The sequence below is a fragment of the Choloepus didactylus genome, chromosome 5 (assembly GCF_015220235.1).
Source record: "Choloepus didactylus isolate mChoDid1 chromosome 5, mChoDid1.pri, whole genome shotgun sequence".
NCBI lineage: Eukaryota > Metazoa > Chordata > Mammalia > Pilosa > Megalonychidae > Choloepus > Choloepus didactylus.
The window spans coordinates 60,866,347-60,881,810 of NC_051311.1; positions in this window are offsets into that span (position 1 = coordinate 60,866,347).

Genomic DNA, 15,464 nt, shown 5'->3' on the forward strand with positions numbered 1-15,464 from the left:
CGCCGCCTTCTTGCATGACACAGCAGAACCGCAGCTGCTGCAGAAAGTCCAAACCATCCGCCCAGGAAGCGCTGAAACCGGGATTCGGGAGGGGCGGAGTGGGGCAAAGCAGGGGCCACAGCGGAGGGGGATTCTCGTCCCCACTTTGTAGCGCACACTCCTTTTCCAGCCCAGGGGCACGGGAACAAAATAACGCTAAAGCTGACCAGGCCCAGCCGTTGAGGAATGCTGGGGCTTGGCGTCGGATGGGATGGGGCAAGAAAGAAGGGTGTGAAGGAGGTCCCAGTAGGGACCTCACTGCAGGTAAAGAAAGGTAAGAAGTGGCCTAGAGGTCAAGGGTCAGACTGTGAAGGAGATTAAAGGAGGTCAAAGAAAGGTAAGGAGGTAGAGATGCTGAGAAGAGAGATCGAGCTGGCAAAAAGGATAGGGTGGGGAGGGCTGCCAGGGAAGGAGGGCCCGAAGGGAGTATTTGGGGGAGGCCTGAGCTAAATTCCCAGACAGAAAAGGGGCTGCACTGGGAGGCAAGGGCAGAAAAGGGAGAAGGGATGAATGAATTAGTTAGACAGGAAGGTTAAAATTGGGGGACATATTACAGAATTAGAAGGGATGTCCTGGAGATAATTCATCATGGCTGATAAGGTAAAGTGACAAGGTAGAAAGAGATACAGTTAAGGAAAAGCCAAAAGACAGGATGCTTTTTCATGCCACTCTTCAATTTCCTGCAAAGTTTTCCGTAATTCCACCAATCCAAACAGGGAGGTTTCCTTATAAAATGGAGAAGAACTTACTGAAGCAGAGAAACAGGTATCTCGCGTAGAGATACAGGATAAAATCTCCATGCTCCACAAAAACTTTCTTTTAAGGCAGAGATTTGGGATTTAAGGCATAAGCCCATAAAGAGGTTGTGATTCAAAATACTGAGAACATTCAAACTGATATTACAGTTTTCACACATCACCAGACTTGAATAAATGTTTCAAAGTGTTTGTGAAATGCTTCTGTTAAATGCTTTAAATGATGCCAAAATTATTGGATCAAAATTATCATAAAAATACACAGGCTTCTCTCTCTGTGTACACACACACATCTAATTTCTAGATGTGTGTGTGTACACTAGCACATAAAGTATGATTAAGAGAAAAAAATGTGTTTTTCTCATTATTTTATTTCCCACCAAACACACGCCATGCATTTTACAACAGATCAGCTTCTCAGATTTGAAAGAATGTGGTCAGAAAAGTAACGCAAAAACTGCCACTTGGGTTTCGCCTGTACCTTTCAGGTCATATCTTCGTACCTCACTTCCTGACACAAACAAGTTTTTACTGTTGTCAGCAACCAAGCCCTAATATAGATGCGGAAGAGAGAAACTGCATTGCATTTTGCCTCCTGCAAGCATCAACACAGTTACCAGAGGAATGTAATCCCAGAAAGCTTTAAAGCTGGTGGTGATGGTAATTATGTATCAAAATCCCGACTCTATTTCTGTTATTATTGTTTTGTCATTACTGCTCTACCAAAGGTCTGATTGAACTTGCAGAGGAACAAATCCGGTTTTTCTTTCTCTACTTTGTGAAATTTAATCAGATCTTATAGAAAACTCATTGCTGTCGGGGAAAATAAAGTAGGAGCCACGAAATGTCATTTTAACAGAGCGTAGGTTTTGTGAGTGCAGAAGGATTTAAGGACGCGCCTTCTGTTTCCTATGTAATAAGCAGAGGCTACACGCACGCACAGACGCCACAGCTCCCGGATGCTGTTGCTCCCTTATCTGGGCTTCTGCAGCGCCAGAAGCGCCAGAAGCCCCTTCAGGATGCTGCGAGGGGCTCGCAGTAGGTGGTGGTACAAACGCTGCGGCCGCCGCCGCCGCCGCCGCCGCCGCCGCCGCCAGTCCTGCTGCTGTTGTTGCTGCTGCAGTCACGTGGGAGCCCCTTTAAGTTTCCATAGAGAGGCCTCTCCGGTGTCACATGATGGACATGATATAATGAAACAACATTGTGGAGAGGAAAGCATTAGGGGAGCCCACGGCTACGAAAACAAGTGAGTGAGAAGAGGTGGGAGGAAGAGAAACTACGCCACCTCGCCTGCAGCCGAGCCGCACGCAGCAGCTTGGAAGTGGGCGACGCTGGGGCGGGGGGGAGGGCAGGGAGAAGGGGGTCCTCACCCTCGCCGGGAGACCCCGCCGCCGACCCGCGCAGAGAACAACTTTTAGCTGGCAGCTCTAGCTAGGACTGCACCTGTCTCAAGAGTGTCCACCGCTCCTCGTGATAATCAAAGGGAAATTCTAGAAGAATATGCTGTACAAATATACATGCGCATCATTTTCCCCCTGGCGTTTCGCTCTGGAGGAAGGAAAGAGAAAAGGATTTAAGCAGCGTGTGTTCAGCCCAAAGGTAAGTTATTCAGAGTGGGAAAAGCTGGTCCAGCAGGACTTTTGGATGGGAATTTTGTTCTCTGTTTAGATCTAATGAGGTGAAAAAGGCGTCCCTTCCCTCCTGGTTAGGGGGATTGGTATGATCATGTATCAGAAATATTTTTACTGTAGACTCTTATTTCCTCTTTTGTACACTTCGCGTTCCCACCCTCACACTCTCCGGGGTTCACTCGCCTCCCTCCGGATGGGGTCTTTACTTCACGGTCAGCACGTTTGGAAGCCAAAAGGAGGGAAGGTAGAGTTTGTTGCGTTAAACGGGAATGTCGGAGCTATTTCGCCATGTTTGCGTTGCTAAGAGCACTTTTTTTCCCCTTTTAGGTGGCTTGATGCCACATGGCTCCTCCGGAGCCGCTGCTGGGTTTAGAGCGTGTGTTTTTTTTCAATGTCCGCATTCCAGCTAATGTTGCGCAGATAAAATTCAAAGTTGAGGTAAACAGAAGGGGGGGGGAGGAAAGGGGGGAGACTATTTCCATTTCGAGATCCCACCTCTTCACTCCGCGGAGACCAACATCCCGAACCTAGAGCTAACTCTAATTTCTCCCACGTATCCCACCTTTGCTGTCAACAAAAAATAAGGGCGGAGGGGGCATGGTCATAAAGGACGCGCGGTGTCTCGATTCTCAGAGGAAAGAACGATCCCTTCGAACTCAGTCCTTTGGATACCGCCCTCTTCCCGCCGCGAAAGATGAGGGATGCCTTCATTTTCTCTGGAGATCGGGAACTGGAGGATTACAGCGCTCCCGGGTGGGGCGAGGAGGTGTCTGTATCCTCGCACTACTCTCCTACTTTAAGAAACTGAACTATCATTCCCCCTCCACCTCAGGCGCGGGGCTCCAGAAGGCGGGGTGGGTGGGTCTCCAGATTTCCACAGGGCAGGTTAAGTAGCAGCTGAGTGGTGGGGCATTTCTGTTTCTTAAGTCTATTGTCGTTCGGCAGGACGATGTGGGGAGTCTTTAAAGCGACTGGATGGGTAGAGCTACAGCTTCTCTGTGTGCGTTTTTTTTTTTTTTTTCCTAATTAGAATAATCAAGACGTTAACTGTCCCCCTACCCCCTTTAAATATCGGTTTCAGCTTAAAGCTAGGCGGGTGAGTGGGGCTGTTGTAAAGGTGAGGATGAGGTTCGTCATGTGGAAAACTGTAGGCTTTTGACAGCTTGTAGCCATCTCCCCACCCCCACCCCACCCCACCCCACCCCGGCGGAAGATGTGGGTTGGGTGGTCCGAGAAGGGTGACGTCCGAGGCGGGGTGGGAACAGACTCGGGATCCCTAAATGCGCTGGGGTCTACAGCCGTTTTCACTGGGGAGTGCTGTGTCAGGGAAGCAGCGGCCACGTGAGGGTGGTCTGCGGAAGCGCTGGAGCTTAAGGATGGGAGGTGAAGTGCGTAGCAGAGTCGTGATGGGGTCTGACACGAGGCAGCGTGGGCGGTGGGCCGGGGCTCGGCGGGATTGCTGAAGAGGAGAGTAGACTGAAGCGGGGAGCCGCTCGCAGGTGGGCCCGGTGGTCCGCGGGGCGGGGAGGAGCGGGGGCGCCTGACCCCAGACTCATGGCGACGGTTTTATTCCTAGCTGTGACCGGAGCCGGGCACCTCCCACGCAGGGCCGGCGTTCTCGGCAGCGGGTTGGGTGCGCACTCCAGAGCCCTCTCCCGGGACACCGTTTCCGGGCGGGGTTCCCGGTCCGGAGCAAGGACACGGGCGGGGTCTGGGCTGTAAACAGGGAGTCGCCCGCTGCTCTCCCGCCCCCGGCTTACCGGCGCGCGCGGCCGGGGCGGTGCTGGGCAGTGGCGGCGGCGGCGCGCGCTCTCTCCCTGCCGCCCCCGCGCGCCCCTAGCCCCTCACGGCCCGGCGGCCGCCGGGCCGGCCTCCTCTGTTTTTGTTTTGATGGAGCCCGCGTGCAGCTGGCGCGTGTCTAGTCACGTGCCGTGGGCGGGAGGGGGTTGGGGCGCGGGAGGCGAGGGCGCCGTGACGCACGCGTCCGAGAGCTGGGCGCTGGTGAGGGGCCGCTGAGGAAGGGTCGAGGGGGCGGGTGCCCCCAGACGGATCCTCGGGAGTGTCGGATGTCAAGGTGGTCTCTGGAATTCGTTGGGGTTGATCCTTGGTAAGCGGTATTTGGGTGTGGGTGTAAGTCTTACTTTGAGTCTCTCACAGCATCTAGACAAGCCTCGTCTGTCTGCTCCGGCTGTGGGGCGGGCCTGAGTTGATTTGGTCAGAAATACTAGAAATAGAATGGGTCTTACAGGTGTGTGCGTCGCTGAGGCCACATATACCTATATGTGGTTCTTAATCTTGGCTGCATAGTATAATCTACTGGAGAGCCTTTTTAAAGTTCTGATGTCTGGTCCCATCTCAGTACAGTTGGGCAGAGCCTGGGCATAGTGTGTTTTAAACCTCCTTGAGTGATTTTGATGCAAGGTGAAGGGTGAGAACCAGTAGAGATAATCAGCTTGATTTAGGGACTGAATAGTAAAAATAACTAACACGTGTTCTGCCACTAGGTGGGGTCACTATGTGCCAGGCATTGTGGCTATGCAGACATGGATATACTGTACGAAGTAGTGTTATCTCCATTTTACAAATGGGGAAATTGAGGCTCAGGAAATTAAGTAAGAGTTCTTCATTGAGGGATCCATCTCTAGTACCCAGGGAGTCAGATACCAGAACCCGTGTTTTCAACCATTGAGACATTGAAAATACACCTTTATTTAAAGGTCACATGTTTGTGTGAATAGGCATAGATATATGTTTGCCTGAGGGCCAGCAAATTTATATATATGTATATGTATGCTGTTAAGATAATCCAGAAAGTTTTGTATGTATTTAAGGAAAGGGAATTGGTGAATCGTAAGGTCTGTACACTGCTAATTTCAGAAAGTTTACTGTGGAGAGACAGGATCCCACAAATTTGAAGGGAACAGGTTGCAGGGAAGTTTTGGTCTTTTGTTTTTGTTTTCAGACTGGAACATATGTGTGAAGTGAGGAGAAGAGCCCAGAAGATGCAGATATTGTCCGAGTATCTGCACAAATATTTGCAGAAGTCCTTTAGGTTGCTGGACACAGTTTTGCTGGCTACAGTCTGGATGTGGCCAAAAGTGCCGTGTGATCTACAGAGACACAGAAATTCTACCATGCAAAGTTAGGAGGGAAACAAAGACAACAGTACTGCTCTGGAGTAGCAGATGATCTGTTTTTACATCCCCCTAGTCTCCTTGATTTTATCTCATTTGTCTCCTCATCCAGTGATGCTTAGTGGGAAAGTTTAGATGCGGAGGTAAGCCATTTGTTTTGAAAAGGCATTCATTGATATCTTCTCTAAGGATATGCCAAATAAAACTCAAAGAAAACAGAGGTTTCTCCCTGAAAAAAATGGATTTCAATTACAGTGTTCTTGTCACCAATATGTATTATGAAGTGGTACTTTGTCACAAATCTCTTCATATTCCTACTAATGATTGCCATCAAACATTGTTAGCTACGTGGCAGAGAGGGGTTGTGGTAGTTATCAAGTTTTGGGGCTTGGCTTTCACATTACTTGCAGTTTTGGTGACTTTATATACTCGCCGATGCAAACTTGGCATAAACACGTATGTCCTTGGTTTGACATGGAAATAGCTCTCTAGCCCAATCTTCCACCCTCCATTGTCCACCTTTATTTGCCTTACTATCAAAGGTACTTTTCTGCAATAATGCCAAACCATTTGTAGTTCCTTTGCGCATCTCTTCTTAGGTGGATTTTCTGCCTCTGAGGTACCTCCTTCTAGAAATTTCCCCTGATTTCCCCTCAGAAAGCACTTAAAGATACTTTCCCTGGGTCATCTCTGTGTCTTGTACATACTTGTTGCACCTTGGTTATCATAACATATGTTGTATTTGTTTACATATTGGACACCACTGTTAAGCTTAGCTTTTCAAAAGTGGGAAAGGTGATTATTTGTGTACCCCTGTCACACAATAGGCACTTGAGTTTAGTGCAGTGCACCAAATTGAATTTTCTCCCATTTGAGTGGCATTATTTGTGTTGGCATTTTCCTGTGTCATTCATCTTCATTCTTAACTGTCCTCACCTCTTTCTCTGCTACTAGCTACTAGGCTAAGAGCATACATCTTTACCCAGAAGGATACTACCAGTACATTCATGTAAATGGAATAGGAAGGAAGCAATAAAGTATAATCCGTTTTTTCACTTGTTTCCCAATTTCATTCTCAGCTGTCCAATTGGACAGCATGGATGTTTTTGGTTATTGGTGTATACTGGTAGATATGCTCAACATTGTTAATATTTTTCAATTTGGGAAGGGAGAAATGGTACTACATTACAGATGGCTATACTTTGTGCCATATTTGTACATATGTGCTTTATCTGTGTACAGATGCTTTATCACATTTCATTACAATATAGTTTTCAGATTTCGTGTTACAGAGCTATTTGTAGGGCAGCACCCTCTAGGAGAGCTTTCTGAGAGAATAGAAATAATCTCTAAAGCTGCACTATCAAACACAGTAGCTCCTAGCCACTTGTGGCAACTGAGCACTTTAAATGTGGCTAATGTGACTGAGGAGGACTGAATTTCTAATTGATTTAAATGTAAGTAGCCACAGTGCCTAGTGGCTGTTGTATTGGATAGTGTAGAGCAGTTACTGAGGACTTGCTTATGTTCAAATAAAGTATTTGACTGGCAAACATTTAGGCAAACATATCCTGCCTTTAAAAGACAAATCTTGATTTGTCTTACAGGGGTTAACACTATTCTTCCCTTTCATAGATTGTAAGGTGTTAACTGGGTGATATTTTTTACTTGTGTGAGGACATCATATTAATAGAGCATTATAATAGTTCTTCCAAAGAATGCAATCTTCTTGACTTTAATTGCTTCCGTTTTAGATATGTAGCAGGAATTATTACCCTTTTATTTGACGACAGATTGAAAAATAAAATTACAAGGAGGTGTGGTGCTCAGGTCACATGGTAGTTGGAAGTGTACATCAAATTGAAGTAATTGTTTCTGTTGCTTTGTGTACTTGTCTGTAATTCTTCAGAGAGAATAAGTCACATACTGAGTTATGTTAGTTAGAAAATTTGGTTTGTAAAAATCAGAGGTAATTATATATGCTAATGGAATCTGAAAAGAGGACTGAAAATATTATCTCTAGTATGGAGTAACATTGAGAAAATAACTTCAAGATGAGAAACAGGAACGGAAACATTTTTTTCTTAAGCCTCCAAATTTCAGACTGGTAATTCTAACACCCAAGTTACAAACTTCTTGAAGAGTATATTTAAAATGTAAATAGAAACAGATGTTTAGTTATACAGATAACCACTAGTAAAGTTTGAAATATTTATATATAAGATACGTGACACATCAAACATCTCTTTAGAATGAGAACCTTGAGGTTGAAAACTGTAGATTTTATTTCATGTAGTAGATCCTGTATTGGTGGATTGATATATGCGGTTTAGTACTTTTAGAAGATGAGTCATAGTCTTCTCTCAATACTATGCATCACACTTACCTACTTTGTGGCTGGATTTTAGATCTGCCCCCTTTCACAACAGTTTGTTTCTCAGACAGGCTGTCTTCATATAATATTGCCACTACATTTTCCACAAAAGAAAACTAATTTTATACCTAGGGTAAGTAAAATATAATTGAAAATATAAATCTGTTAGCTAAAAATAAAGTCATAAGATACATTCCAAGATAAAATGTGGAAATTTTTGTTTGGGGTTTTATTTTTTATTTTTTAGTTACTTTCTCTTTTAAGCAATTTCTAGCCCATTAGTTCTTCATGATTACTTCCAGACACCTTTAGTCTGAACTTCTTTGGTAGGGGACAAAAAGATCAGAATAAAACTATCAACCATATATCCCATCAGTTTTTACTATTGCCCTCAAAACCAAAACAAAACACAAAACAAAACCCACCATTGCTAACAGCAACAAAAGGTAACCCAACCAACCAAACAAAACAAAAAAGCCTGTGAGAGTTGAGTTGTTTTTGTGGAGAGGCCAATAATGTAAAGGCTTTCTGAAGTATTAAATGCAAGTTACTCATAACCAAAATGTACATCTATATAGTCATGAAACAAGAATTAATGCTGCAGTAGATCAAGATGCATTCTGTCTAAATGATGTGAGGGAACTACTCGGATTCAGGTGTATAGTTTAAGAATCAACTTGAAGGCTATTGAGAACTGTCAAAGTGATCTTGATCGCTAACTTGATAAGAGAATGTAAGGAAGTTCTTCATTCCATTTCTTTTAGATCCGTGGAATGGTTGGATTGGATCAGTGGTTCTAAAACTTTAGTGCACATCAGAATCTCTTGGAGGGCTTGTTAAAACACAGATTGCTGGACCCCACCCCAGAGACTCTGATTCAGTAGGTCTTGGATGGGCCTAATAATTCGTATTTCTTACAAATTTCCAGGTAATGCTGATGTTGCTCGTCTGAGGACCATACTTTGAGAACCACTGGATTAGATAATCCCCAAGGTCTTTTCTGGTTCTAAAGTTCTGTGATTTTGTGCCTGTTCCCCTCTTCCCTCCTTTTTAAGTTCTTCCACTGATCATGAATTTCTGCAACATATCATCATTTAAAAATGGCTATAAGAAAATATGAGTTTAAAATGGGTTAAATTACTTTTATTTTGAGAGTTTCTTGATAATTCCATGTATTTTGCAAAAACTGGAGTGTGTTAAAATTTACATCATATAGTTCTACTTAACAAGAGTGGAATTCTCCAGTTAAAATATTTTGAAATATTTCTGATGTTATTGAGTGACAAAATTATTTGATACTCCTTAAAAGTAAATATTGCATTTAATCTAACCAAGAACTTTTACCATACAGGTATAGCGTATAATGCAGCATGTTATATAATTGTGATAAATAAAACACAGGTTGTTCTAGACAGAACTCCCTGAATTTGGGTCCATAGTAGACTGCGATAGCGTTAATCTGGATGTCTTCTGAAGACACCTGTCTCAGGGAAGCATCCTGATTGCAGGAAGGAGATGCCTATCAGGGGTGTGAAGAGTAAGTCAGGGCACAGTCATATCCTATTTTGAGGACCCTGAGGAGTAGTGGGTGTTCTGCAGTTTCTAAATGAAGTGGCTGAGGGGCTTAAATCTGGAAGGAACCGGTTGGGAACGAGGAGACCTATCTTAAAGCAGCACTTGCATTGCAAGCATCTGTTCTTACTTAGTGTATGTCTATTTGGAATGGCCTTTGGGAAGGGGTTGGTGGAGAGTCCAAGGCATTCTAAGAGGGCAGGTGGTACTCTGGAAACATTCCAGATTAAAGTAGACTCCCAGGTGCGAAGAGTTCTAAAACTTTGTGTGCATGTGAAGAGTAATTAATAGCACAGGTTCATTAGAAAATAATATACTAATAAGTTTTTCTTTTCATTTTTGGTGAAAATGAAAATAGGTCACCAGATAATATTTGACTTAAATGCTTTTTGAAGTTAAGCCTCAAATTCTTGCAGTGCTTACATTTTTAGATTGCTTCATGTTGGTTAACTAGTTTAAATCATGCAGAATGATTATTACTGGGTGTTTTTAATGAATTAGGAAACAAATCATTTGTGTAGCATCGGCCACAAAGCTGGCTGAGGCCATGAGACCTCATTGCTTTTGCATCAGTTAATTTTAGTTTTATCTTTATATTCTATATTCTCTACTTGCATGAAATAGTTGAATCTTAAAATCTGATAGATGATTTAGGATCTATTTAATTGATTTTGGACTCTATTCATGCATAGTGCCCTAGGTTTTAATTTATTGTTTGTTTATTTGAAAAGATCTACATGTGATTTGCTTTCCAGATCTGCAGTACTTTTTTGACTGAAATATCTGTGACATAGTTTTTGTAACTAAATCTTTGAAATTGTTTTGAATTCTTTTGGCTTGACAGTTTGAGGCTGGGGTTGGCAGTCTGACCGCAGGACTGGGAATGTCCAGGGGCCAGTTTTCACTGGGCAGCCAAAGGTGCTGCTGTATGACTCCCTCCCCCACTTTCCTTGAATTTCACTCACACACACAATCACACACATACACACACTCTTTCCTAAGACTTTAAAAAGATTCATGTCATTTAGAGAGATAAGATGTTCAAGTTATGTTATGATTTTTCTCATATTTAATCAGGCTAGCACTTGGCAACATTTGCCTCTTGTCCTCCCACATCTCTTAGGTTCTTTTTTCCCCCAGCTTCTGTTATTTTTGTTTCTCTCATAGCCAGACAGCTTCTCATGATGCCTTCTGGTTCTGGTTGGCCCAAGCTCCCCATGTGGCTTTCCCTTTTGGTCCTACCTTCAAATTTTCCTCTTTGTCCTTTTCCTGTCAGAACTTCTTTTTCTGTGCTGTGGTTCATCTTAGTTTGGTGGAAATAGTATTGAGTTAGAGTAGTATTAATAACCATACTAATGATTAATGGCTACCTGCTGTTTTGGATACTGTGTTAGGTGCTTTACATTGTTTATTTCCACTGGATTCTAGTTCCAGCTACTTCTGGGACCTTGGAAAATTGTTGTCTGTTGGTATCATAGGCTGCTTATCTTCAGAATGGGGGGTTGGATGGAGTAGTTGCTCTGGTCTTTCTGGCCCTAAAATGCTGTGATTGACTTTATTCATAGGTGGTATTTTGTAAACCCTCAGAGGAATACTTTAGCTTTTTAAAAATACCTGTTAATTGAGATTAATCCTCAATGTTGGGGGTGATACTTTTGAGTCCCAGGGTGAGGGGAGCATCCCAGGAGTCCTTAAATGAGACAGTCTGCAGTGTGACTGGCCTGTTTTTCCTCCAGGATTTAGATATGGGTCTCAGCGGCACCCTTCTCCCTCCTTGTGTTATCCACTTCAGAAAACCTGATAGCTGAACCTGAACACTGTGCTTTGGAAAAGTTGCTAGTCCCTGCTTTGGAAGATTTTGTTGCTTTTAAAAGACATCTTTTTGTTGATATTTAGAACACTAGGGGAGTTTCTAAGAAGCTGTTTAATACTTCTATTAATTTTTGCATAACTCATTAAAAATGCTACTTAAGATCTTCCTCTTGCAAAGTTATACATGGCCTGGGACCTTGAGTGCTTGTTCCTGTTTCTAGGGGAATTTTTGTAGTACTGAATCTTATTTGTTATGTTCGCAACTGCACCAGGCTACTTATCCGTTCGTTGTCAAGGCCCCTGACGATTATTTTGCTTTCTGCTTTTATGTTGATGTATCATGCATTTATTGCACATATTGCCCATTAAAAAAAAAAATCTGTGGTTGTCTTTTTTGTTTCTTTACTGTTTCCAGAGAGATTAATCATTGCTATGCTAAGAATACTTATTTAATCAGCTTTGTCCTTAGTGTTGCCCATATTCTTATCTTTAGCTTTTTGAAATTTTATAATACCTGCTTTTTATAGGCTTTCTCCAAAAAGAATTTGTGAAGCCTCTCTTATTCAGGTTTTAGTGGATTTTTTTTGGTGTTATTGTTTTGTTTTTGTGTATGTGGTTTTTTTTTTTTTTTTTTTTTTTTTTTTTTTGGCTAAAAAGGCAAGTACTTGATAGCAACAAGTGAAAAGTGCTTTTAAAAAAAAAATGGCACTCATATCCTTTCATTGGATTTTATCTTTGGGTCATATGGTTTATTTTATGCATTTTTATTTGTGAAAAGTTCCTGAGCAAAATCTCCCTTTGCTCCCACTTTTAAAGGGTTTTAAAGATTCCTTCTGCTATCAATTTAATTACTCTAAAAATGTAACAGGGATTTGCTGTTGGCCATATATCTTTGTTACTACTTAATGAGCAGTTTGGAATATGGATTTTATGGGTTTAATTAATCAATACCCTATTTAGTCATTTTGTATCATTTGCAGATTAGTTTTCAAGGTATATTAAGCAATAATAGTAGGTCATTTGGGATTCTGAATAACTGGAGCATCCAAACAACAGAATTGGTTTAAAAAGATTATTTTAAATGATCATCCATTTAAGGAATGATGCTCTATGATAACTGAAGAACATTTGCTCTTGTGTGTGGGATGTGGTGGTGTGATTATCCTGGGTTCATTCTGTGTCTGAGTGTCCCAGCCCCTTCGCACAGAAAGGGGGCCCACATTGTTGAGGAAGGACCACAGTGGCATCCTGGGGGATCTGACTGGAAATGCAGGTGTTCTGACTATTTTGTTGCTGTTTTGGAGGGTAACATATTTTAAAGCACTGAATGTCAATTGTGCAAATATATATATTACTTGCTAAAACATCTTTTTCTATCCTTGTGCTCTTCTGGATTTAAGAGATCTAAATTCTTTAAAGATGATTCATTGGGAACATGTCCTGGACATTCCAGGTAAACAATCTACTTGATTGGAATTGTAGACTTCCCATGTTCCTTTTCATGCACTGAAATACTAATTCTCGATTTGGAGTCTGGGAGCAGGCACAAATAAACATGCCCTCTCTAGTCTCTAGGTAAACTTTCTGTACTAAACTAAAATAAATTGAAGAAAACAAACAATCGAAAAACCGTTTAAAGGTGCCTGGATTCTATCTGAAAGTTTTGTGGGATGCCACCATGGCCCTGGGACGCCTACAAGCCGTTTTTGGCAATTTGTTCCTCCTCGTTTATTCTTGTTTCTACTGAATTCTTTGCTTTCTCAGTTTCCTTCCTTTTTTGCTTTTTGAGCTTTTCTTGGTTTCTTCTGTTATTCTTCCTTCCCCTTTTGCTTTTTTCCCATTCTTAGGGATAGCTTGGTAACGCCTTACAGTTACCTCAATTGTTTCTTTGCCTGACTAATGGCTATCTAGAACTAAAGGCAAGTCTTAATCTGATGTTAGGTAGATTGTAGTTGTAAAACTCCATGCTGGTGTAAATAATTTCTAAAGAGTTAAATATTCCAGTTGACTGGAAAATACATGTGAAATGTATAGCTTCCCAAGCTCTTTTGGATATTTAAATAGGCATTCAGAATAGGTTTTAGATTGAAATTCAAATTTTGTGCTGAAGGACACAATGTGGGTTAATAGTGATCATGTAGGCAATGAATTACAGAATTCTTTCTACTTAAGAATTTTGGGTAAACTGATACCATTTGGGTTAAAAGAATGTTTTATAATTGCCTAAACTGTAATAGAGGTTGGTTTTAAAATGTGACAGAGTCAAACTTGTGTTAAATGTACAGTTGTTACTTATGCCAGTATCAAGAATGAGAGTATATTCCAGCTATAAGGGGCTTCAGATAGAATTTAATTCAATTCTCTTATTTTGTAGATGAGACAGTTTACTTAATTTCACACAATTAGTTAGTGGCCTGGTTGACCATCATTAGATCTTCCACTTCTCTATCCACTGTGCTTTGTTGGACAGAAAGATAAATTATAAGATTTAGAAAGAAAATGTTCTGAACAGTATGAGGAGTGTGTTTGGGTTCTAAACCTAGCTTTCACTTCAATTTATGAGACAGTGGACTAGGTGTTAACCTCTTGGGATATCAATTTTTGAGATAATTCTACTTTAAGGTCTTTCCCAGTCTGTGACTTGTATTCAGGTGAGAAAAATGAAGTAGCTTAGATTCTCCCTCCTGTGCAATTTCCATTTGTGTTTTATTTCAAGTAGTATCATTCCTAATTTTTCATAGGTATCATTCCTATTTTTTCATGATAGTGAATCAGCTTTTCCAAAGTGTATTGTTGTTAGACAGAGATTGTTGTCTTAATCAACATAATAGTTGCTTCTGTAGTAGAATGCTTCTAGCATCATCTTAACTGAGGTGAACACACATTCAAGAGCAGGTCTCCCCTGGTTTTAAACTTGTGGAAGGGTATGGTGTAGGAATGCTCCATAGGCAAGTCATTGAGAATTGTCAATATTTACAGTTTATTGCAGTCTTAGAGAATGTCTTAGTTTGCTAAATCTGCTATGACGAATACCACACAAAGGATTGGCTTAAAGAACAAGAATTTATCAGCTTACAGTTTGGAGGTTAGAAATACAAAATCAAGATGTCAGCAAGGCCAGGCTTTCTCCTGGAGTCAGTAGCATACTGGCACTGGGAGTCACAGGGCCATCTCTCCTCTCTGGCTTCCACTTCTGGCTTTTACTGCTTTCCTCTTTTAAAGCCTCTGGTAATACAGATTTAAAGACCCAGTGAAATTCAATTTGACCTTAACTAACGATAATAATAACATCTTCAAAAGGCCCTGTTTACAAATGGGTTCCTACCCACAGGTGTGGTCTAAGATTAAGAACTTGTCTTTTGTGGGGTGCATGATTCAATCCCCAACAGAGAGTAATGTCATATAAATAAAATTTTAAGAGACTTGCTATTTTAACTTGTGGAGTTGCTTTATTTGGGGTTGTGGAACAGATTTTCCATTCTTAGTAGGGTAATTTGCATCGTTTGTGGCAAAGGGAATACAGTTGTGACAATCTGAAAGGACAGGAGAGATGAGTTTAAGTACTGGAGAAAAAGCTGGGGAGTCTGAGAAGCTTTTCTAGAAAGACTATTGCAGTGAGCTCTGAGATCTTTTCGCTATTGCTTAGCAGTAGTTCCCATGCCCTTCAACAAATGTTTAACATTTCATTCTTTCAGCAAGGCTTTGTCCTTAAGGCGTTTACTTTCTAGCTGGGATTCTAATACACAGACCATCAAATGTGGAGGTATAGTAAATGTCTGAGTACCTGAAAGAGTGGTCCAGACAAGAAGAGTAAAGGGAAAAGGGCTAAAGCAGTAGAGGAAGACCTCCGGGAGCCATGAAGTAGGAGCAGTTTGGAGGACTGATAATTAAAAAAAGCCAAAGAACTAATTTTAATTTTCTTTTAGGGTATGCAGGGAGATAGGGTTGGGCTAGGTAAGGCATAGGCTTGGGAGTTGGAAGACGACCATTGTGTGTTAAAGGTGGCAAATGAGGAGACTACTTGAAAAATTTCAAATCTGCAGAAAAATAGTACAATGAATACCTATACACTGTTCATCTAGGTTCACCAGTTCTTAACATTCTGCCATACTAGTGTGTGTGTGCACACGTGTGTGTGTATGCTTTG